Source organism: Lissotriton helveticus, chromosome 3_1 (assembly GCF_964261635.1).
Source record: "Lissotriton helveticus chromosome 3_1, aLisHel1.1, whole genome shotgun sequence".
Lineage (NCBI taxonomy): Eukaryota > Metazoa > Chordata > Amphibia > Caudata > Salamandridae > Lissotriton > Lissotriton helveticus.
The window spans coordinates 272,312,427-272,338,026 of record NC_136061.1 but is presented as its reverse complement, the minus strand read 5'-3'; the positions used below and the strand labels follow the sequence as shown (position 1 = coordinate 272,338,026).

Below are 25,600 nucleotides of genomic sequence, written 5' to 3'. Positions count from 1 at the left end.
TCGGAATAAATCCAAACAATGGCGTCCGATCCTCGTATCTGAGTGCAAAGGGATCACAATCTTTATTATGTCAAAAGCTTCCTCAATAACAACATTTTGCAAAAAACAAGCACTGCCAAAGCAAAGAGGCCAGGATCCAACGCAGACTGATTGGCTTAGTCAATGCTTGTTCCACAATAACTTTAAGCACTAATACCGTACACGATGACCTCGTTGCTATTTTACTAATAACAAAAGCAATAATACTTTACCTGAAAAGATGATACTCATTTAATTTTCAGGCTTTGCTTAACGGCTATTTTATCAATCCACAGCCTTCTCAGAATACAGACATGTCTGCAGGTAAACCAGCCCATGCGTGGTCTAACTTAGAATGCTCTTCGCCTAGAACACGAGGTCCCACAGCTCTGCTATCTGGTTTTGCATTATGCCCATGTGCCACGCTACCTTTTGGAGACGTTTGGTACCTTACACAAACGTGTTAGTATTTAAAGTCATGTATAGTAGTGGTGGGTGAGGTGTTTTAGGGGTTATAGAAAATAGAGAATGTGTGTGGTAGTGCAAGTCATGTGGAAATCAGAGAAATTGCCGTTAGCATAAGCTGAAGCCATTTTGTAGTGGCACCCATTTTGTTAAGCCATGAGATTCTGCCGTCTTCACTGTTGCCTGCCTGCTTGAGTCATCAACTGTAGTTAACTCCTTCAGTACTGAGCCAGAGCAATGTATGAGCTCAGAAAGGCCTGTAGTTGCTAGAATGCAGTCTTAGAATGTAACTGGCAGGCTGTTTCAATGGATGTAAGCAGTCCTGTCTCCCCTTTTACTTTGCTGATCAAGAGATATTTGTCTGACCAGGTTAGTCGATAGCTATTCCTGTGTATGCCTGTACCTTCTATTTTGAGTCTCCATGCTTACTCAGTTACAAAGTGTGTATAAAAGGCTCCTGGTTTCTGTATTCCTTGTACTACCTCGTACAGTGCCTGAGGGTGTTGTATTGATGTAGTCCCACTCATGAGTGATTAATAAACTTGTTATTTGATATTCCTGCTTCCGTGCAAATCTCTACTTTGTTGGTGTAAGGACCAGTGGACAGATAAGGGTGAACCCCTGCACCGGTAGACCCCTAAAAAGGCTCATTACCACAGTCACAGCAATAGCTCTGCAGCCAGTAGAACTTCGGGAAGTCAGATGGGGCTGGGCTACAATCAGCCTTTAGAGGTACAGCTTACAGAGAAGGCCAGACCTTTCGAGAAAACATGGTTTTATGGTTTTTGAAAACCAGCGTTCTGGGTGCACGGAGAACCTCTCACTGACTGGCCAAACATCCCACTGAAGTTCAGTTACTGGGCGGTTACTAACTTCAACGGATGCTCGTGAGGTTTGCCTGTAAGAAGAGGCTGCCTGCCACAGGACTGACAGTGGCATAACAAATCTTGTGGGGGGCCCCACTGCAAAGTACATAGATGCGCCCCACATCCAATCCCCTCCGCCGCCAGGAGCTCTCAGACCAGGGGCCCACTGCCCGAGCACAGTGCCGGAGGGGGCCCATTGGAGCTCGCCCTCGACCCCCCTCCCCCTCCATTCCCGTCCGCCACCGCACGTACGGACTATTGTTACATCAGGGGACTGTGACACTAAATAGGGAGTTGGTTAGCATTGGAAGAATTTATTTATTTATGCATTTTTATATAGCCTGGACTTTACCCAAAGGTGTCAGAGCGCTTCACAATAGGACCACTTACGTTACATGAGGAGAATGTTACAAATGTGCATGTTACAGAAGCAAATGAAATACAAGAAGAGGTATAAAACAGCAATAAATGACAGTCACTCAAAACACACTGGGATGACACTTGTACAGGCATAGAATACAAAATTTACAATAGTGAAAGAACTCCCTTGAGGCACTTGAAGGGGTGTGTATTAGTTCTGGAAGTGTCTTTGGAAGAGAAAAGATTTGAGGTCAGTTTTAAAGATCCAGGTGAAGGTGGTGGTGCGTAGCTGCGACAGAAGCAAGTTCCAGATTCACACCGCATTGTCCGAGAAGGATTGAGCCATCAATCTTTCCCTTTTGAAAGTGGGAGGCTCAAGCAGTAATTCTTTCGCATTACGAAACGGTCTAGAGCCTCCAGAGATTTTCAGTTTATTCGCCAGGTAGCGAGGGAAGGAAGTGTACAAGGCTTTGTGGGTGATACAAGCAGTCTTGTAGATTGATCTCGTCTCAATGGGAAGCCAACGGAGGGAAGACAAAATGGGCGTGATGTGATCACTTCTTTTGGGCCCAACTATAAAACGAGCCGCTGAATGGAGAACGGATTTAAGACGGGAAAGGTGGGATTTGGGGAGGCCAGTAAGAAGAGAATTGCCGTAGTCCAATCTAGAGAGAACCAGTGATTAGACCATGGTTTTAAGGTCTTGCTCCGGGAAGAAGCATGGAAACCCCCAAAGAAGGCGCAGTTGGTATCGAGCATTCTTTGCAATGGAGTTGATGTGGGAGAGTAGATTGAGCCTTTTGTAGAGTAAGACACCATGGGATTTTGCGATGTCGACAACGATAGGTTTATTGTTAAGAAGATTCAGCTGATCCATCCAAGATTGAACAGGAGGAAGAGAGAAAGAGGTTGACGGGAGGATGAATGAGTTGATGAGTTGACATCCATTTTTGTAGAGAGTAGAGTTGAGGATTGAGAGATCGTGTGTGGAGGACACCTTACGGTAGATTTGGGTGTCATCCGCATAGAGATGGTAAAGGATCCCAGATTTACTTAGGAGATTTCCCAATGGTTCCAAATAGAGACTGAACAATGTGGGTGCAAGGATAGAGCCTTGTGGGACACCTTGACCTACCCCCAATGAAGACCAAAGACTGTTCACTATTTTGACTATTTGGGATCTGTCCGAAAGGAAAGAGGCAAACCATTTAAGCACTGTTCCTTCCAAACCCATTCTCTGTTGAAAAGTGTTAAGGAGAGTGTGGTGACCCACAGTGTCAAAGGGTGCAGAAAGATTAAGAAGAATCAGAAGACAACACTCCCCTGAATCGAATACACGCAGCGCATCATCGATCACTTGCAGCAGGGCTGTTTCAGTGCTGCAGTTTTGAATGAAACCAGACTGGAAATTGTCAAGAAGATCATCGTCCTTGATATGACGGGAAAGTTGTTTTGCTACACATCTTTCTGTGATTTTCGCAAAAAAAGAGAGGTTGGTGATGGGGTGGAAGTTGTTGAGGTCGTTTGCATCAACTGTGGGGTTTTTTAAGAAGAGGGGTAACCTGTCCTGTTTTAAAGTTAACAGGAAAGGGAGCCTTGACTGAGGGAGAGGTTAATCAGACTGGTTCAATAAGAAAGAGTATGGGTGTAGAAGTCAATGGCAATGTTACTAGGAACGGGGTCAAGAGAATGGTTGGAGGGCTTTGTGTCGAGGATGCAATTGAGGAGGGCATCTTCAGAGATGGCGTCAAAGTTCTACCAAATGACTAAGGATTTACGCTCCTCTAGAGGGGTAGGATGAATGACCTGATCCACCAATGATTTCACTTTTTTGTCACAGTATATATTGAATTCCGCTGCTTTCTTTGGAGAATCTTCCGGCTGGGAGGTTGGGGGATAGCAGTTTGGATTTTTGAAGAGGTCGAATAGTTTTTTGGGTCTGTTTGTGGCTGAGTCAAGGAGGGTTCCGAAGTGTGATGTTTTTTCAAGGAAGATGCGTTTGTGGTATTTGGATCGTGCTGACAGTAACGTAGCAAGATTAGGGGTGGATGGAGCTTGTCTCCATTGTTTCTCCAGGATTCTCAGGTTCTTCTTCTCTTCATAAAGGGATTTATTGAACCAAGGTGCTGAGGGACTAGGCCTTTTCCTTTGGAGAGGAGCGACACTATCGGTTTCGACTGCAAAGACTGAGAGGCATTGGGAGGTGAGATCGTTGACATCCAAGTTCGGGTCTAGCCTTGGAAGTGATAGCAAAGTGGAATCACAGAGAGTATTGAGGTCAATGTTTTTAGTGTTACGCAACCAGGTAGTAGTCCTTTTAGGTTGGCCAAGAGTAATAGAGTGCGATAGGTAAAGAGAGAAGGGGATGAGGAAGAGTTCAGACCAGTCTCCATGAATAGGGATAGCAATAGTAAGCATGTCTGCTTTAGATATAACATAGTCCAGAATTAAGCCCTTAGAGAGTGTGTTTCAGTACAGTGTTGGATAAGATCTTTATTGAGAAGCAGATGGCCAGCATCTTAGCAGAGGAATCTTCCAACGAGCCCCAGTGAAGATTGAAGTCTCCCAGGAAGATCTGTCACTTTGCGCGTATTGGTCGCTGATTAAGTCAGTGAGTTTCTCTAAAGAAGAAAAAGAGCAGCCACCAGGCGGGTGGTAAATGACATGGAATCTGAATGGTGAGCAGTGTTGCACTTGAAGCGCAAGAGATAAGCATTCGAATGAACGGAAGAAGCTGTTAGGAAAAGCCTTAAGTCGAAGGGAGTTTCTAAAGAGGATTGCAACATCTCCTCCAACTTTGTCTGTTCTGCCATTTCTAAAGATAGAGTAGTCGGTGGGTAACAGAAGATCAAATATAGAATGAGAGGTGTTGTTGAACCAGGTCTCTGTGGGGAAGAGCATGTCGAGATTGTGAAGGATGATGGTGTCAGAAATTTCCAGTTTGTGTTTCATTGCAGATCTGCAGTTGTGGAGCAAACAGCAGAACTCTGACGAGGCTGTTTTGGTGACAGGAGCGATTGGGCTATGAGGGGCGATAGGGATATTGTTATTGTAAGAATGGCGCCAGTCTGCACAAACTGCACATTTGTCAAAGAAGGCAGGTTTCCCCGCCACCCCTGGTGTGAGCTAGCATTTACTACTTGGGACACAGCTGCCTCTGTAATAGTGTGACCTCTTAAACACGAGTGGGAGTGAAGGCGAGAGGAGAAGCCATGCCCTCTTTCAATATACACGCATGAAAAATGCAGGAAACAAAAATAACTAACTGAGAAAACGTGGAACTATGCGCAGCAGGGATTGGAAGACAAGCAAATAAGTATTAGTACAAAAATAAATCTATGTGAGCGTTCCAAATAATCTGGCATCATACTTCTTTGTTTCGAAAAATGTACTTGTCAAAGACTGCAGAAAGCCCGTAATCCGCCAGCCACGGCCTGAACCAGTCTCCTTGAGAATCACAAGCAGAGGTCACACCTCCGTAGCTACTGGAAACAGGTCCGACTTGTTCAAATAACACTAACGACTGCATTCCACAAAGAATGTTGCTGCCAAGAAGTGAGCTGCAATTTTCAGCAGTCTTTAGGTCCGGCGAGAGACAGCTTGAGCAGTTACCAAAGCTCATTTGAGGATGGGGGTGGCGGGGAGGGGGATACGTTATTTTATGCTACAAAAGTAATAAAAAGGAATAAAAAGAAAATATGTTGTCACCTAAACATGGCCACCGCATTCTTGCAATACAATTTTAAAAAACATCCAAAGATGTATCGGTCTTGCTACTGATATGTTTAAACAATAAACCCTTCAGTTGCATCATGCATTTCAATATTGTTCGTGAAGAAACAAAAATAAATTGTCACTTAACCAAGCACTCGAATAGCAGGTTACAATGTTACTTAAACACTGTATATAAAACATACATTTCAAAAAGTGTGCTGGCAAAATAAGTAACCACTTTTTAAAGTTAATTTAACACAATTAATCAAAGAAAAACTAATTTTAAAGCACACTTTAAACGAGACTTAGTTCCTTTCACTTGAGTTATATTTTAAGCGGATGTGAACATTGCACAGAGCCTTTGTGCAGTCACTCAGTGAAGGGAACTATTAGGAAAAGTGGGCTGACCAAACTGCCCGCGCTGTATGCTGTAGTGGGTCGAAATAAAATGTGAATGATAATTGAACTTGTCGGTGGATGAAGCCCGCTGACCAATTCCACTCACTCTATGTGTGTATATAACACTTGATTTTTGTGGAAAAAACAATAGTTTGGGGAAGCAGTCTCAACGGATAGACCTTAGAAAATCCGAGCAGGGGCTTTCAGACTTGATCAATGAAGCTACACATTTTGCATTGGTGATCGGCTGGGAAAAAAAAGTCCATTTACATGATCGTACGATCAATCTCACCACTCACTAAGTCCTGGCCTGATAAGTGTCGACCCTGAGCATTGTGCAAAGCTTCCCCACCCCGCCCCTCCCTCCCAGAGGGTGCTCTCTTCTAACGGAATCAATTATTATATAATTCACGAAGAAAATTAGATATCTCCGGGCACCTGGACAATAGGTGGCTCCCATCTTGAGTGCACCTAGCAGTAGAAGTATCTTGGAGTGGTGTACGACTTTAGAGGCTCTTATTTTCGCCCGAACATGGAGGGCATGAAGCTAAAGGTGGCCTCTTTAACACCAGGGTTTCAGCAGCTCACAGAAAACTTTGCATGGTCCCATCCTCGGACCTCTACAGCAGGAGATGTCAGTTAAACTTCCGCCCTCCATAGCACATGGCTCTGAAATTGTGGGGGAGAAACTGACAAAACATTTAGATGTATTAACAGCCCAGACATACCGCTCAGTTTTTAAACTGCCCAAGCATATCATGCAGGCCCATCTGCACCTTTAATTTGGACTCACAAAATATAGCTAGGCTATCAAAAAAGCCTTTCTGAGTATGTGCCACTTCTTCCACCAAGCTGAAAAAAACACCGGGCCAGCCTGAGTCTGGCAATAAATAAATTCCTGTAATTCAAAGGTGGGGCTAAAAGACCATCTAAAAATAAATATATCAATACACTCCCTCCATGTAGGAAACATATGGGATCTGCAAATCTCGTTCAAATAATTTAAGAGCCATATTAACCATAACACCAGGTCACTTTCCTTACAGGAGGAAAAAGCTACCCTGAAAAATAAACAGTACGCCTGGCAAGTCATTAATTTCTACAAAGTCTTAAAACCTCAGCCTTATTTATCTTCATCAAGGATACCAATTCCACTTGAAGCTACCATTTATGCGCCTGCATTTTAGCTACCAACCTACCCTGGATCAGATTCCTTCCTGGTCCAGGACAGCAGAAGGGGACAAATGCAGGTTCTGTGGGTCAGGAAAGGAGATGACGGTTCCCATTTTGTCTATCTGCCTGGTGTTAATTACCGAAAGAAGAAAATTAATAAGGAGTTCTTTCATTGAAGCCGGAGTAAGAACCTGTAGATAAGCACGTATACAGGGCCTTAGCGTGAATATAAGGGTTGTTAAATTTGGACAGTTATTTATGGCAAAAGTAAATGCCCAGGCTGGTGAGTGCAAAACAAAAATTACATATGAAAACCATACATGAAGCTGCATTGTACTGCCACACATTTAACATGCTTAACAATGAGACATTTTGTTATTTTGACTCAATGTGAAAAACTCTTGCCTTCAACATACTGTTTTATTAGGTTGTTTTATAGATTGCTACCATGGTGCTAAAACACTGTACATATGTAGGAATATATAAAACAAGGCGGTAATCAGGTGCCCTCCTACGATGCGGACCCTACTCAAAGTGTATCTAGAGGGTGTGTAAGTGTAAAGCCAAATCTTTTCCCCCAAGGGACGATCCAACCCCATTACCTGATGGGATAGAGTGAATGACCGCGTCTTGGTCACGAACTGGACACCCCTCACAAGATGTCAGACCGCTGCATGGTGATTTCTCAACATGTGAGGACCCTCAGTGTCAGCGGAAGTACCTCCTCCACTAATCTATTGGGATGCCCATTTTTTATAATACAAAGCAGCCTTGCGATGTATGAATAGATGAGTGAGGTTGTAGATATGTAGATAGCCTCGTGGATGAAGATAGTGATGACATTTGTACGTCGTAAGGAACAAGACCTTGTACATGATTTTCAGGACTTTGTAATAATGTTCCGCAAAGCTAGATGTAAAACAAGTTTAGTTTCAGAGAAAGTAATCCAACATTGTCGTGCATGTAAATGTATGCAAAAGGTCACAACTTGGAAATGTTATTCGTGGGGACAATGTGAGAAATAAGTTGCTTCACTGCATGGCCCTAACCTGGAAATATAACAGTTTTAATTGTAATGGTTTTAAAAAGTATTTTGGTGTGATGGTTTTAATTAACTATGCATTTTATTAATAAGTCTAAATCTAATCTAAATATATATGTACCATCCAATACCTTCCATTTAGGAGCAGAGGAGATGCCTTATTTAACAGTCTCAGTGGGTGCAAATGCACATGTCTTATTTCACAGACAGCTTCCTTGTAACTGTACCCCGGCACACTATGCCCCCAGGAGGGCTGTATCGCTAAAGTCATGCCTTCTACTAGGCTCTCCTTCATCTGACCCTGGACCAGAGTGTAGAAGAGCATAAAGAACTTCAAACTAGACCTTGATGACTGTCACAAACAGGACCACCAGAGCTTGGAGTGTGAGACAGAATGATAAAGAGTGGTGCGAAAGCCCTGGCTACTACCTTTCCCCTGGTACAGCAGAAGGCCATTAGCAACTAGGACATCTTTGAATCCTACTTTCTAATCAACTGGCTGTTGGAAGTGGATTTTGTAAGTTTACATTATTTGGTCATACAGAGGATTTTTTTTATACAAGCACTTTTTGCCTTTATTAAAATGATATGCCTTCAAAAACTGAAAAAGTCCAAAAAAGTAAAATGCATGTTAATAACCGCTATTTACAGTGCTTAAGGCATACAATTAGCTTGTTTCTAAAAGAAATTCCAATTGTGTTAGATATATCAATATCAACATGGGCAGATTAAGTCATCTGCTCAGCGAGAAAACACAGGAGCCACTGAATTTCAGCTATCTTCAGATTGGTTTCTGAATATGTGGTTGTGGTCTTAGCTATTTCAGAGGGCGGGTTACTACTCAGACTTGAAAATATCAGCTTACAGACAAAACATGGACTTAGTCAACACATATCTTATTTTAGCCTCGATAGTTGTAAGTAAACACCTTAGTTTACAGACCACACTGTCCAATATTGCAAAAATATCAATAATGGACCTTTATGCCAATGGTCTTGCGTGTGCTGCATTGCCCAAACTCCACATGCACAATGGAGTCTAGGATCATAGTGCCCAACAGCTCCAAAGATCCATATAGTCCGCCAGTGCCAAAGCTAGGCATAGGTCGCCGGTTCCGAAAAGTGATGGGATACTCTGCTCTCTGAAAAACAACACAAAAACCTACCGGTCTACAAACCATGAGAAATACTATAAGAAATACTATAACAAAGACTCCTAAACGTCTAGGCCAAACAGAAAAGATAGCATGCCTTAAGTAGAAAAGAATCCCATAAGCCCACATTCATGGATACTCTTCGTCATCTGGGATTGGTGGTTGGTTGCACCACTCGTGCGACCAACCAGAAATGGTGTCAAAACTAAGCTTGTTTCGTACCCCAGTGATCGGTACAGCCACTCGCCAGTCTTGATAAGTGAAGCTGAAGATTTGCAGTGCAAAAAGTGAAAATGATAAGGTGCAAATGTTAAAATTGGCTACTAGGATAATTCCAGAAACTTTAATAAACACTATCCTAGTGTCAAATCTAAAAACAGAGCGCTAACAGTTTTAAAGGATAACTGTCATATAAGGTGAAATAGCAGGTCTACATGTTTCAGCCACCAGGATTTCGTCAGGACCAATACAAACAACCCTACTGCAAAAAATGTGAATATGTAATATTAACAAATCAAATGGTTGGTGCGATACAGCCCATCATATCCTGGAGCTCCCTTTAGGTAAGCAGACCGTACAGGAACTTTGGATTCGGTCCTACAAAATAATATGTAAATATATACAAATGTTAAATTATAACCCTTCTTTCTTGGCCAAGAACATCCAGGAACACGGTTATGTTTTTCAGTGTTAGATTGGGGATTGAACACTACCTGGTCTTTAAAGATTTCCCTAGGACCCTCTGTTAAAGTTTTGGGTATGATACTCTACTCTCTGCCATACCAGAAGTCTACAGTTCCCAAACGTATCCAGGATCATTAGTGTCCCTGAGCCAATGACTCCCAGTGCTCAACTGTGGAAAGGAACTTCAGTGCCCACCACTGCAGATATCATCCAGTGCACAACATTGTCAAGGATCTCCAAGAAATCACCCATGCCAACAGTCCCCGGTGCAAAGGAATGACCAGGGTTCCTCACTTCCATCAGCGCCAGGGGTCCACAGTGCCAAGGGTCGCCGTGATCTCATCTTGTCCCAAAACTATAACACAGACTCTCAACTACCAGATGGGATAGGGAATCCCATTTCCCCCTATTGTGCAAAGGCCCAAGATATAAAAAATCTTCTATAGGCCCTAGTTTTCACCATGCCAATGGCCTATGCCGCTCAACTGTACAGAGGGTTCTCATGCACAACTTTACTAAGCTCCACAATGCCAAGAGCACCCACGGACCAACTCTGCCAAAAAATATGCCAAATCTTCCCATTTGCCATCACAATAGGTATCCCTGGTTTCCCACATGTCAGAAGTTTCCAGTGCTCAAAGAATCCCAGAATCATTTATTCCCAAATATCCCAGAAGTATAGGTTTCAAAACTGTACCATGGGTCGGCTTTCAAGGGAACAATTACCACCCAGGCAGGGGACCTATGCCCAACATGTCCTGAGTACATAAGGTCCAACAGTTTTAAGGAAACCAAAGGGATCGCCCAAACCAGTGATCACAGGTGCACATCCATGCTCATGTTAAACAGAGTTTGTCTAGTGCTTGGGTGTGCAGTACTCAACACTGACAAGAATCTGCAGTGATCAACCATGTCAAGAGACTGCAGTGCCACAGGTCTCTGTGGGCAATCCAGGTCAAAACAATGACATAGGTCTAATGCCCAAGTACCCCAAAATACTAGGGGCCTACTGTGCCCAGCCATGGCAGGTGGTCAAAGGTTCACACATTACGTTCAACTGTGTTGAGGGTGCCTGGTGCTCAACTGCGCTGAAGAATCATTGATGCCCAACTATCCTGAGGGATCTACTACTTAAAATTGAAAGAAGTAGCCAGTGCCGAACTGTATGGCAATCACTCCTTGCGAAGGCACAAGTGGTCAACAGCAGTGCCCAGCTTCTGTCGGAATCAGTAAAGTCTAGGGTATTCAGCGCCAAAAAGAGCCAAATGTCCACAAAGCTAAAAGGTCGACATAGACCACCCATGTCAAAACTGTGTCAGAAGTTTAAACCTACCAGGGGTGTTGACAGTGCCTAACCATGGCTGAGTCGTCGCTACACATGCCAACGATCCCTGTGCCCACCTAGTTCAAGTGGTATCAGTTGACCCACTCCACCTGCCATTTTTTCTAAATGAGAGGTAGAAAGGCCCACTCAGTATTTAGAAACAGTCCATTCTACTCGGGGATTCGATGAAAAAATAGCATTTACAGTTAAAATGTAGCATTTTGCAGCATTTCTCTGGTGTATGCCTTTTTCTACACTTTGCAGGTATGCATATCGGTAACAAACATTTTCAATTATAAAACAGGTACGTACAGGTTTTTCACTCAACATTCTTGTAACAACAGAAGCAGAGTTATAGTAACTTTTCTTTGGTGCCTAGACAAGTGCCTCTTCTACACTTTAGAAGTATGAAAGAAAGAGAGAAAGAGGAAAAACAGAGAGAAAAAGAGAAAGAAAAAGAGAGAAAGAAAGAGAGCGGGAGAGAGAGAAGACAAAGAGAGAAGGAAAGAATAGGCAGGCTAGGCTATTACCTTAATTTCCTAGAGGAGATCACCATCAAGACAATCCCCTCTGTAAGGAATAAGACATGGGTAGCTTTGAATTATAAACTTGCATGAACGCACGAGTACGCAATGAGGATACAGACTGTTGCTGCCACAAAGATGAGTACGTGTCTGAAAGTCAAAAACGAGGCTAGACAGGGCCACACCCTGAAACCTCCCATTCGGGTTAGCCCTTGTCGACCTTGTTATCATATGTAATTTGGAAAGGCTGTAACGTGCAAATACATTAAAAAGAAATGCGAAAACAACCAATCTTGTCACAGTATGGCTGCTGGTGAAACACAATTGCAACACAAGCCTTTAAGCAAGTAATTAAACATTGCATAATAACTGGCACTGGCTAAGAAACCATCATTACCTTTTTTCTTTCAGAAGACAGATCAAAACTAAACTTTTGAAACTTTGGCAGTCTAGATAATCAATGTAAGCAGAGTAAGATCATTGAAACGGAAATGTGTTTTTCTAGTTGGCATGCACTGGACACGCGTTATTTTCCACATTCTGACAGATATTTTTCACCTTAATATAAACAATGCACTATTGCTTTCACCACCCAACATACATTTCCTCTTTAGGTCTCCCTCGACACCGAACCAAGTCGACTTCATGTGATCACCAGAAAAAGACCATTAATAATTGCTAAATGTTGTTGGAATAAATATTTAGTATAAACTAAACTGAAGGTGGTATGTACACCGAAGCTTACCCTATTGTGCATGTCTACATTTAGCATTATTAAACAAACAGCCAATTGTATATCGTGAGATAAGTCTTCTGTAACTCAGGTAGGTCACCGTTAGGATTTAGGAAATCTTGCAGCTTTTGATAGACAGATTTATTACAAACTACACCAAGGGCAGTTTATATCCCATGCTGTCTCACACAATAAGGCAATGATCACATGGACGCACAATTGATAAGATCTTATAAATGATACTGACATGGTTAGGGGTCACCCTTTTCTATAAAACTTGTGGTGACAAATGCTAAATGGGAGCTAAATCGGATTTCGGATTAGGAAGGCCCATTGCCCTTGGAGCGCGACCTAGACCACTCCCTATCTATGAGAGATCAAGTAGCAACTACCTCAGGCACCTGCTTTTATATGTTGAGGCTCTTACGGAGAATGTTCCACCTACTCCCTTTATCTGTAGGTAGGACCCTAATTCAAGCCCTGGTAGTCAGTCATCTCAACTACTGTAATGCCCTCTTGGCAGCAGCAAACAACTCCTTGCTGAACAGGTTGCAAGTGGTTCAGACCACGGCAGCGCGTCTGGCCCTCAATATGCCTCCTAGAACTGCATCTCTCCCATTATTGAGATGCCTCCACTGGCTCCCCATTTGTAAAATAATTAAGTTTAAAACAATCAATGATAGGGTTCCCAGGTACCCTGCGGAAAAACTTCTTCATTACCTACCAAGCAGATCTCTGCGTTCTGGAGAGAAGGCTCTACTTGTTATTCCTCTGTTTAACAAACTTTGCGCTGGTGGTAAAGCCTTCTCCTACCTGGCTCCTCGATACTGGAACTAGCTACCCGTCCACTTACACAAGTGCCTGAATTTTCTGAAGTTCAGGAAACGTCTGAAAACTGAACTCTTTAACAACTGACCTCCTGTTTTAGCCTCTGTACCTCTGTCTACAGCACGGAGACACCCCTCCTTGGGTGATTCCAGCGCTCTATAAATCCTTCATACATTCATTTGAGGAATACCTTTCTGGTGCGGAAGGGCAAATTGAGACACATAGCAAAAGTTTCCGGAAACACACTTTTAAAGCTTATCCAATTTTATTATTTACACTGCACATATCTCACACCACAGAAGTTGCATTGCATGCTCTCTGCTGTTCTCGATGTATGACTAGGGTGAAAGCACTTTTTATCATATGATCTGGTCTTGCCTAGTGAGCAGTGAGTTCTGGGACAAGACAATGAACCATATTACTGGGCTCACTGATCGGTATAATAGTCTTACTCCTAAAATATGCCTTCTACACTTATTGTCTAGAACAGGGTTCGGCCAAGTCTGTCCTGGAGGGTCGGATCCATTCCAGATTTTTAGCATATCCCCATTTAGATAAATGTAGTCATCTTAGAAATCAGGCATGGATCCGGCCCTCCAGTACTGACTTTGGAGAACCCTGGTCTAGAACCAAACAGGATAAGAAGACGAGTAGGTTTAGTCACATTTGTAGCAAAGAGGGTTGTAGCCTTAACATGGAAATCTGCTCAAGCCTCCGACATTAAACAAATGAAACCTAGCTGAAGATAGTGCATACAAACGCATTAGATACAGGGTAGGTAATACACTAGACATATTTGATCAGGATCTAATCCTGTAACAATTTAAGCCAAAATCATATGACTTACCTCTATGAAATCAGCACCTTGGCAGCACAATGAAGGATTGCTTACTGAACTCTCTCTATAAATTGGATTCTCACATTCCCGACTGATGATTATCAAGTTCCAGTCAGTACATCACCATTTTGTAGCAACCTATTGGATTCAATTCCTGTGTCTTTCTTCCCTGCAAAACTCCTATTATGATGGGTTTTCCTTTTGCTGTGGATTTTCCCGCTGCTAGGCTTCCTTTATAATAGCTTACACTAAAAATGATTCAGCTGTACTTCATGAAATAATAAGCAGGTAAATCCTAATAAATGATCAAGTTACTGACCTTGGGTAATGCTTTTTCTGGAAGACGTCGGCTCCGCAGGTGGTAATCAGGAGTGGGGCCTAGAAGCAGGAAATCAAGAGGGTGAAGTAGAAACCAGCTTCGACAACTTCTTCTAGTGCTTCATCGACAAGCCAGACTTCGACTAGGTGGTCTTGGTGCAAAAAGACCATCATCCACGGGAACAGCTTTGAGAAATTCCACTGGAACAGCAGCTGAGCCTTCCTTCTTTTACCGTTTCACCAGGAGCTGCATTGCCTGCTTGTCTTCAGGTGCATCGAATTGCACTCTTCGCAGGCCTTGCGGTTGTGTCCGGACTCTCTAGCACTACAGATAGACCAAGTGAGAATCGGACACAGACATATTGCTGTGACAATGCCCACAAGGCTTGAACCCTGTAGGTTTTCAGGGGATATGTCCCCGGCACACTACAAAGGCAAAAAATTGTCGTCAAAAACAATTGGTAAAAAAATAACAGAGGTAGCTGTCTGGATCTGTGCTTTTGGCGCAGAAAGAAAGGAACTGATGTCAGCGTGTTAGGGTGGCACCTATATGGGCACAGTGTCGTCACAACGCGGACTATGTCAACGCCGAGCCAAATACGTCACCTACTGGGACACAGAGGTGCTGCTCAAGATTTTCCAGGGCCAGTCAGAGACAATGGCTTCTTTTGCATGGAAGCCCTAGTATTATGGTACATGGCAGGACTACCAGGTGAAACAATGCTGCCTTTTAGTTGAAAGCCTTGGCACAGTTCTCCATGGTAATCGCTCACAGAGGAAAGAGACCCCTGTCATAAAATGGGTCAACACATTGCTTTGCTCCTCCTGTCAGTCAGCTTTCTATCGGTGTTCTTCAAAAATGCTGGCCTTCTCATTCTAGACAGTCTCTCCTCCTGCAGTGCCAGGTGCCCAGTCTCTGAGCAGGCAGGCTACAAGTTGTTAGACAGAGCGACAGCTCCTCCGGTAAGATGTGTAGACTTCAGGTCATGTCCCCTCAACTCTGGGAGCCTGACTGTCATGCAGGCACCAGCCCTGGTCACACAGCAGCAGAGCACTCTCCTCTTTCGTCATGAAACTGGCACCAAATGGGTTGGTTTGGGTCCCACGGCTACATTACTTTCCCAGAAATGGGAAACAGATCCAGCCACGGCTTCAGAGGCAGTATGACTTTCTTTTCTTTCAAAATGTCGTTTTCTGGCAATAGCTTAGACACAACCGTTTTGCAAGGTGATGCTTCACATAACAGGTAGCAATGATGCTGGCTTCAAACAAGAGTACCCAAAACAAGGGCACAACAACATCTCTCACCCATACCACCCACTAAAACGCTAGGATCAAGAAGAAATAATCAGCATCCTTTTGAAAACAAGCATTTACAATGCAATGGTTTCGCCTTTGGAAAAGTTAGAGCTATTGGCATTGTAAATGACAAAATTTGTATTTATGTGTTGGTTTTGAAAACAGATAAATAAATGGCATTGTCATTTACAATGCCAATGGCTTAATCTCTCGCAAATGCAAGACCTATTGCATTTGCAATGCAATAGGTCGCATATTTACGTGAGTATGAGCTATTGACATTGCAAATAACAATGCGTTTTATTTATGTTTCAAAAACAAAAACATAAATAAAAGGTGGCACATACATATATAAATGCATACATATACATATATATATGTATATGTGCGCGCGTAGAAGTAGTGAGGTAGAGTAGTAGAGAGTGAGTAGTAGAGAGTATTAGAGTAGTACAAAGTGAGTAGAGAGTGAGTAGTAGAGTAGTAGAGGGTGAGTAGTAGATAGAGGGTGAGTAGTAGATAGAGAGTGGATAGTAGAGAGTAGTAGAGTGAGTAGAACATGGTTGTATAAAACCAATAGATTTTACGGTCAGTTTATTCGAAATTTGTATACAAAGCACAATACAGTCCCATTAAAAAAAAAACTTTCGAAGGAGTGAGTGACCTCTTCTCTTCAACATCTCTACAGAAAGTCAGTCACGGTTTTAAGCCCTTGTTGAATCTAACTGACTCAGTAGTGTCCATGCACATTTTCCTGGAAAGCCTTAACCTTTTTGGCCGCATTCCTTGAAAATTCCTTGATGACATTTTTTCAGAATTACCTCCGGGGTTGAGGGGGACAGAAAACCCCATCTTCCACAGAGTTTATCTCACGCACGCGATCGGGTGCCATTTGAGATTGGCTCCCTGCACCACAATTAGAGCACAGCTAGCATCTCTCTCTCCCACTGTAATGCTTCAAGGGATCACATGAAAGTTTATGTGCAAGCCCTGCTCGACACTCAGCTCAAACCTTCTCAGGTTTGGTTAAAGGGTCAGTGACGTCACTGGGGCGCATCGCCGGCCTTAAATCACGGCACCTGAACTCGCTGGCACAAACGCAGACACACACTGCAAGATAAAGTGCTTAGCGCCTCCTTCTCACATGCAAATACATCCAGCCTCCTACAAGACCTTCCCTGCTCCGTGTGTCCCGCTTGGCGCTCTCATGCCACATCAAGGCCCCTGCGACATCTTTAGACTTCACGCACATCAAGCATCTATCTGCTCACAGGTGTCACCAACCACCATTTATCCCACTCGTACTCACGTCATTCTCCGGTAAAAGTAATAGCGTCACGAGGCCACACTAGAGACAGCTGTGCGCTTTATATATGAAATGACACCGACAGTGACTGATTCATCTTACCTGGATGAACCACAGTGAAGCTCTCTTATGATTTTGGGGCAGGCCTGCCCATCACTCCCTGTCATCATTCCCTGTTTTTGGAGACCTCAGAACACAATCATTCTAAAGTGAGTGCTGACTGTTTTCGAGCCTGTCCTCGCGCCTCATATGGTCCCCGACACTGCCGCTTTTTTAGCTTCAATTAACTGAAACGAAAAACCTGTTGGTATATCACTCTAATCCCCTTTTTATAGCCGGACACGTGTTAACAAATAGCGCGCGGCATCTCGCCGTCTAAAAGCGCACGCGCCTGAAGCTGCCCAGGTGATCCCCTATATTTAACGCGGCCTTGATTAGAGTAAGAGGGAAAGGACAGACAAATTAGTGGTGAAACCGAAGAGGAATAGGACAGACAAGAGTGAGATACAGTCACTGTACATTTAAACAGCTGGCACCCACAAACAACGTCGACCCTCGCCCAACAGTTTGTTTCCTACTATATGTTTTTTATAAATTCAATGTGTCCCTCACAAACATTCATTATTCCTTAGACGTGTGGGATTTTCATACTGGCCAGCAGATTGTGCACCCTTTAAGTCTCCAGGCAGATTCCAAGATGACTTTTTCCACAAAAGACCATGATATTTGATGCTACGTGGATGGGCTCTCGTATTTTACTACACAGTTGTAGGCTTCCTGCGTACACAATGAGAGTACTAGCACTGCCCGTCTCTTTATATTGCCATACCGCCTGAGATGTCATCTGCAAGGCAGCCACATGATCTATGCTGTATGCCTTGTATGCATTACATTCAGAACTTCAGTTTGAGCAGAGGCTCACATTGGCCAAGCTAGGTGCAGGGGCCTGGGGACTGGCTTGACTAAGCCGGACCTATCAAAGTGGTCCGGCCCTTACAGAATTCTTACTTTTTAACTGTTTAATCTGCTTTCCAGTATTTCTTCCTTTTATTTTGAAGGTTTTATATAGCACGAACATGACCCCTGCGGGTATCAGAATGCTTTACATGATTCAAACATAGGGAACATAAGAATACATAGTTAAGAATATGAAAAAAGAACACACCATGAAGGACAAGTTATTTTCCGATGTGACTCTTGAACGGGAAGTTCTTAGTTCCTCCCTTTCTTTAGATGAAGCCAGTATTACATCCTTTGCTGTCTGTGCCCTTTATCATAGACTAGTGCTTAATTTGTAAAAAAAAAAAAACATAAGTGCCAGTACTCTCTTCAAGTTTGACAATCCGGACTATTTCAGGCCCCCTAACTATAAGAATGGCTTGGACAGCAGGTAATAGTCATTTTTAATGTATTTTGAATTAACAATTAACTTTTGTTGTGGTCAACTCTAAATTAGCCAGACAACGCCACTTTGTGGCAGACTGTCACAAGCGCTAGTGTTGACAATTAAGTGCTGGCGTCGAGCACTGGAAACCACCAGCTCAAATTAAGCACTATCATAGACAGAGAAAGGAAAGGAGGTGCAGGAGCAAGCAGGATTCAGTAGTCCCTGTTTGGGGGTTGGTGGTATTTGTGAAGCTTGTGCAGTGGCATCGAGCCCAATGGGGCGAGGAGCCCACGACACCCAAATTATGGATCTCTTTCACTATGCAACCACTGGGTCACAGGGCCCCTTTTCTGGCTTAGAGTTGGTCCTCACAGTGCCCTACAACGTTAATGGAATTTTGTACACAGCTTCTACAACTTAAAATCTGGCTATGCACTCCTTGTACCCCGTCACTCGCCCTGCAGCGGGGGGCTCCTGACAAACTTAGTCCTTGGCCCTCAGGGTCCAATGACGAGCACCTGAAGAGTGAGTAAGTTGCAATTCATTGGCCAGACCTCTTTATATATTTAGAATGGAAAACCATCATATAATACCCCCAAAAAATGTACAAAGCAGAAGGATTTTCTTGTTCATGTTTTCGTAGAACGGAATTTAGTGGTCACTGAACCCTTTTGACCTAAATCTGAAACTGTCACGAAGGATTGCCAGACTCACCAGATAACCTGATAGGCTTCACAGGCTGCCTAGCGTGGTGCTGCTGGAGGCGGAGCCCCTGCGGGTGCACCGCGCCGGTCTCCCTCCGCCGCTGTCCTTGGAACAGCCGCCGAGAGGGGGGGACCGAGAGGGAAAGAACTACCCTTCCCAGCTGCCCCGTTACCAGGAAGTAAGGCGGGACCAGAGAGCGCGCCTGCCGGCGCATAAAACTGCACAGCCCCATCGGTGGAGCGGGGAAACTGAAACTGTCACGAAGGATTGCCAGACTCACCAGATAACCTGATAGGCTTCACAGGCTGCCTAGCGTGGTGCTGCTGGAGGCGGAGCCCCTGCGGGTGCACCGCGCCGGTCTCCCTCCGCCGCTGTCCTTGTCCTTGGAACAGCCGCCGAGAGGGGGGGACCGAGAGGGAAAGAACTACCCTTCCCAGCTGCCCCGTTACCAGGAAGTAAGGCGGGACCAGAGAGCGCGCCTGCCGGCGCATAAAACTGCACAGCCCCACCCGCGTCGCGGGAGCGCCGGGCTAAGCCCGGGCAAAGGGCGGGCCGTCTGAGGCCGTCCGAGGACGACGGAGGACGGGACGGGCCACCCCACTAACCCCCACGCTATTCGAAAATTCCAAGTAAGATCTTGATAGACACCTTACTCATTTACGCCTCGCTTCTACTAGGCGACTATTCATCATACATACTGCTATGTCTGCAAGGGGCAGTCGCAGCAAGACTGCTGCAGTAGTAGGGAAGGTCACTGGCCCAATCGACAATTTCATCACTAGGGCCAATGAAGCTATTGACCATGGAATATCACTCTTGGATCGTAGAGTCTCCTTGGAATTGGCTCAAGCCAAACGTTCTTCTTTGGGACTCCTCGCTTCAGCTAAGACCCCAAATAGGGATAATCCTGCTGATGGCATCCCAGTAGGTAGAGCTAGAGCAGAGATCCACACCATGCCTAACACTGTGGACTTATCAGCAACACAGCTATTATCGGAATCACTACGGAGCTTGGAAAAATCCCCAAATCTAGATGTAACCGATAATTTCAACACACAATTGGAGTTCGCTACCAATTCTATCCCAGCAGCGAGTTATGCTGACAACCAGGCTATAACGCCCACTATGGAGTCTCAGTTACCCTCTATCCCGATAACAGACATCACACATGTTTTTGCCACTGACCCGATCCTGATAATAGATTCTGACCTGATGGCAACTAATCTATCCCCTCCCCTAGAATCGGTTACTACACACACTATGCAGGATTCAACTCCTAATTCAAGAGCATTACGAGGCTTAAGGGAGGGAGCCATACAGAAACATCCACAAGGCTCAAATATTTCGATATCTAAGGGGAACCCCCTACCTCAAAGAAAGCAGGGGAAATGCCCATATAACTATTCAAAAAAGGGCAATAAGAAAACTAATACAGGGACGGACCATAAAGGGGACTCGTCCATCACGGAGTCATTATGCAAAGACTGCCCCTCGACCAACCAACTTATAACTAAGGTCGGGGAACTTATAAGTGTACATCTAGCAACCATAGATAAGAGACTAGGGAATATAGAAAAACAACTAAATGAACTAAGCACCCTACTCAAAAGTCCACCTACAAAAGGAACATCCACTTTAGCAGCAGCCAAATCGCATATTCAACAACCCCTGGGCCAACCCGTGAAAAAATCCGTTGCAGCTTCTAATAACACACCTAAACTAACTCCACCCTCTAAGGGTGTCGTGAAGAAACCAACCCCACCCATTACAAATACAAACCCGCAAGGGAACCAATCTAACCCGACACAACCAAAGGGGGGAAGTACCAACAACCATAAGGATAGGATCAAAGGAAATCAAGAAAGATTTCCCGCTAATCTGCCGCCCGGATCAAGTCCATATGTAGTGGTGATGACGGGAGTTCCCGAGACACCAGACAATACTGATGAGCCCACTTGGTCTCTATCAAATAAAGTCAGTTACTGGCTAAATAACAATAGACCCCTACCCCCATATTGCAGGGGTAAAATCCTAACAGTCAGGAGAGTACCGTGGGTGGGACACGAGACAAAGAAAACACATGGTGACTGTGTGATTGTTAATTTCGAGGACCCACGCACGGTAAAACACATTTGCTCCTGGAAAAGTGAGGGGTATACAGAAGGTATAGAGACAAGGCACCTCTCCTTTTTCTACCCATCTAGGAATCATGGTAGGTTTGACCACTACGACCAGGCCTTTGATGGAGGCTGGTGTCGGGTGGGACAAAGAGACGTGGGGAACAACTGGGGTGAATGGGGGCGGGATAATCACAGATATCCCCAGAGAAATACAACAAGCAGGGATGCCTATTGGGGAATTCCAGTTTTCAATAGATTCAGCGGCCTAGAGATGGTTGACTGACTTCAGTCACCATCCTGGCCGCTGAACATTGAACTGGAGGGAACTGAACAGGGCTGCCTAACTGAGATTACAAAAATCAAAGAGGTGCATGTTAAGGAGACCCCCAGTACACACTTAGCCCAAAATAGTTTGAGGATGTCACCGATAAGAGAAGATCAAGTAGATGGTAATATTATTGGGCCCGTAACATTTGAATCCCGAGATCACCGTAGCCCCCAAAAAACCTCTGATATGCATATGATCCACGGGAAACCATACCCACACAAACAATCTAACAATGAATTAAGGATCATTAGCTGGAACGTTGCCCGACTCCAACAGCGGATGTCGGACTTGGACTGGTTAAAATTTATATCCGACAAAGACATAATAATGCTACAAGAGACATGGGCTATTTCGGAAATAGCTATTGAAGGCTTCGAATGTCACAGCATTAATGCACAGAAGCCAGTTTTTGGACGCCCTATGGGAGGTCTCCTGATTGGATTCAGGATAACTTTAGGGGGGGCTATCAAATTAATACCAACTAAAAGCCCCAATATTCAAATAATTGAGTTCACACGTAGGTCCCCGTTATAACTGATTAATTTCTATAATAATGACTTCCAATCAATTCCTAACAGGAATTATATAGAACTATTCGGGAACCTAGCGAAAATAACTGAATCCCCCAACAACTGTGCGAACAATAGGATTATCCTAGCTGGGGATTTTAATGCCAAAATGGTCAAAACCAAAGAAGGTGTTACTCAATCAGACAGGGCCACTAAACGTGGGAAGGAACTAGAAAGTTTCATAAATGCTCATTCCCTACTGGATATTATGGACACATGTAAAACTAGTGAATCAGTATACATTCCAACCTTCAGAGGCAGAGACTTTTCTAGTACGGTGGACTATATTTTTATGTCTGTAGAACTATTAGACAGAGTCACCCAGGCAAGAGTCCTAGAAACAGCTTTTGGAGACCATAATGCACTAGAACTAACATTAAGACTAGGATCGTCCCAAGCACCTGCTCGTACTCTGGGAGCTAGGGATATTATGCCTTCAACTAATAACTTAAGGCTGAAATGGAAAGGGGTGGACAGTGGTTGCATTATGAACAAAATTTTAAGCAACCATCAACCACTAGTTGATTCGTGTTCACTGACCGATGGGAATCACCAAAGGATAGTCAAAAACTTTGTAAATCTCTGTAATGTTATAAAGTCTCTCCTAACTGTCCCTAACAAAAAACACAATGATGAGCCTAGGTGGTTCGACAGTCGTTGTTCAGCGGCAAATAAGGCTCTCCGCAGGGCTCTAAATTCCAAACCTAGGAGCCAGACAGATGTACGGACCGCCAGACAAACTTATAAAACAACCATAGGGATAAGGAAGGCGGCCATGGTGGAAGAACATTGGAAGGAATTAACTGTTTCAGCTGCTATGGGAAATAGCGCTACTTTTTGGCCTGCTGTAAGGAAGATGCGGGACTTGGGAAAACAGTTATCACCAATCAGCTGCACCATTTCAAGCCAGCAATGGGAACAACACTTCTCCAAAATATACGCCAACCCTGTTGCCTCTACAGATGGTTATAGCCCTGGCAAACTGACTTCACTAGACATAACCCAGGGAGAGGTTATTTTGGCTATTAATCAAAGCCTCGGGAACAAGGCGCCTGGGCCGGATGGCTTCCCAATCGACCTAATTAAACACAAGCCGGAATTTTGGGGACCCATTTTGGTCAATGTTTTTAATTGTCTGCCGTTGGTCCCTATTCCTGACACCTGGTCAACAAGCATAATAGTTCCCATCTACAAAAAAGGTGAAAGATCTGACCCTGCAAATTACAGGCCCATCTCGCTGTTAGACAACACCTTGAAAATTTTGGGTCGGGTGCTGTATAACAGAGTGAATGATTGGGCCGAAGAAACAGCGGTGATGGACAGATGCCAAATGGGCTTCAGAAGTAAGGTTGGGACAACTGAACAATGCCTGAACCTCAACCTCATAATTGGCAAATACACCATAGCTAGGGTCTCACCTATTTACCTAGCATTTATGGATTTGTCGTCCGCATTCGACTTAGTGAACAGGTCAAAATTGTGGGCGACTCTCCTCTCTTATGGCCTTGACGAACCTTTGGTGCATTTCCTGGCTTATTTACACGCAGATACTAAAGCACAGGTACGGATTGGCAGGGAAGGTGAGATCTCAGGGGCAATCAAGGTTGAGAGAGGCGTCCGACAGGGGTGCGTCCTAGCACCCCTACTGTTCATCATTTATATAAACGGACTGAGCGATTCCTTGAAAAAAACGACCACTGACGCCCCGAGAATTCAAGGGAGATTGTTACCCGCACTTCTGTATGCCGACGATGCGGTGATTATGGGCCTAACACCAAACGCCCTACGTGCTCTGGTCAAGAATTTTGCACATTTTATGGGGAATTTGGATTTGAAAGTGAATTTTAAAAAATCGTTTATTATGGCCTGCGGGCCAGGGGCCAAACATCTTAATTCCATTTCTATAGGACAAGACAAGTTGTACTCTACAAAAACATTTTCTTATTTAGGTATGGTCTTTGCTGCGAACGGCCTGTGGAGTGGGCATCTTGCCCACGCCACAGGCAAGTTCTCAAAGGCCATAAACTCAATCATTTCCCTTCCACGGCCAAAGAGGACTGAAACAACTAATGCAATTGTGAAGATATACAGACTGCAATGTGCCCCGGTAGCAACCTATGGTGCGGAGATTTGGGGGATAGTGAAAACACCCAGCCTGCAGACAGAAGAGAATCGGCTATGCAGGAAACTACTTGGAGCCCCAATCTCCTCATCCGGGTACATTTGCCATGCTGAACTCAACTTGCCCTATATAACTGATTTCATCGCCACACGGCCTGCACTATTTTGGCTGGCCATTTGGGCCAATGATCGCGCTACCTTAACTCAGGAAATTGTGACGGAGTGTTTAGCTTGCGACAAAGGTATGAGCATTCCGTGGCTTCGGGCGACACAAGAAAGCCTAAACAGCATAGGCAAAATCCATCTTTTCAACGACCCCTCTCAGATTAAGAGTACAGATAAAAAGGATGTCCAATTTGAACTCTATGCCCTTTATAGGGAAAAGAGGTTGGAGGAAGAATTGCAAAAACAAACTGTTAAGTCATATGTGAATAACGTAAATAATGACTCATCTCTACAACAAATTCCTTTATACCTAAGACTTCCATTGACTAATTGGGAAAGATCGCTATTATATCGCCTGAGAGCTGGGACTATAAAATACTCACTTTGCTTTCCTATGGGCTATAGTATGATGACCTCCGGAAACACGCCATGCCCCTGTCCCTGCGATGGATTCAGCAGACAAAATGACTTACATTTCTTTTTTAACTGTAAATTTTATATGAAATACATCAAATGGTTTTTAGCCCCATATTTTAAAAAACACAGACCAGTTTCCCTGATTCAATCCTACTCTATGCTTTTAAAACTAGAAAATGATGAATTGATCTTCCGTGTAAGTTCATTTTTGAAAGTTATTTCTTTTACACGCAAATCGATGGAATCACCTTGAAATGTTTATGCGCTGCACAGTTCCCAATGCCTTTGCACTTTAGAAAATTGGACTGCATTTTAGTAATCAGAAAATACTGATTGTTTACATTTATGCTGTATGCTCTTTTTTGCAGTCTTTAACTATTTGTGGAAGCTTTTGTAATTTTAAATGTACTTTTAATTATGTCGCTTTTATGGATTTGTTGAAATCCGAATAAAGTATTTTTGAATTGAATTGACCTAAATCTATCTCACTCTCTTAAAAACTCTTTAGTGCCACATTTTATGTACACACACAAGTGCAAACAGAGTATGAGCGAGTCACTCCTGCACGTTTGCAGCAGGCTCCAGGAATTCCCTTCAGCTTCGCTTTTCTGGGACCCAAGTTCAGAGTGAAGTGAAATGCGGATAGTAAAGAGGTAAACAGGCGGATCCCCGCCAGAAGCCTGCGGTCATGCCGTTTCACGGAAAGCCTTCCTTTCAGGAGGCCAAGCGCCGCTGCCAAAGGCGGGT

The 25,600-nt window shown here is 44.0% G+C and overlaps 1 protein-coding gene across 4 annotated transcripts in view; it reads right to left on the bottom strand.

Moving 5' to 3' along the window:
* The window catches only part of MYO19 (myosin XIX), a 580,271-nt gene that overhangs the window by 448,314 nt on the left and 106,357 nt on the right, over positions 1 to 25,600 (bottom strand). For 2 of the 4 annotated variants that reach the window (XM_078679798.1, XM_078679797.1), the window contains exon 2: positions 1 to 38. The exons of the other annotated variants lie outside the window; for them this stretch is intronic. The gene's annotated coding sequence lies outside the window, so the exon portion shown is untranslated. The remainder of the gene's footprint in view (positions 39 to 25,600) is intronic. 4 annotated transcript variants of the gene reach the window in all.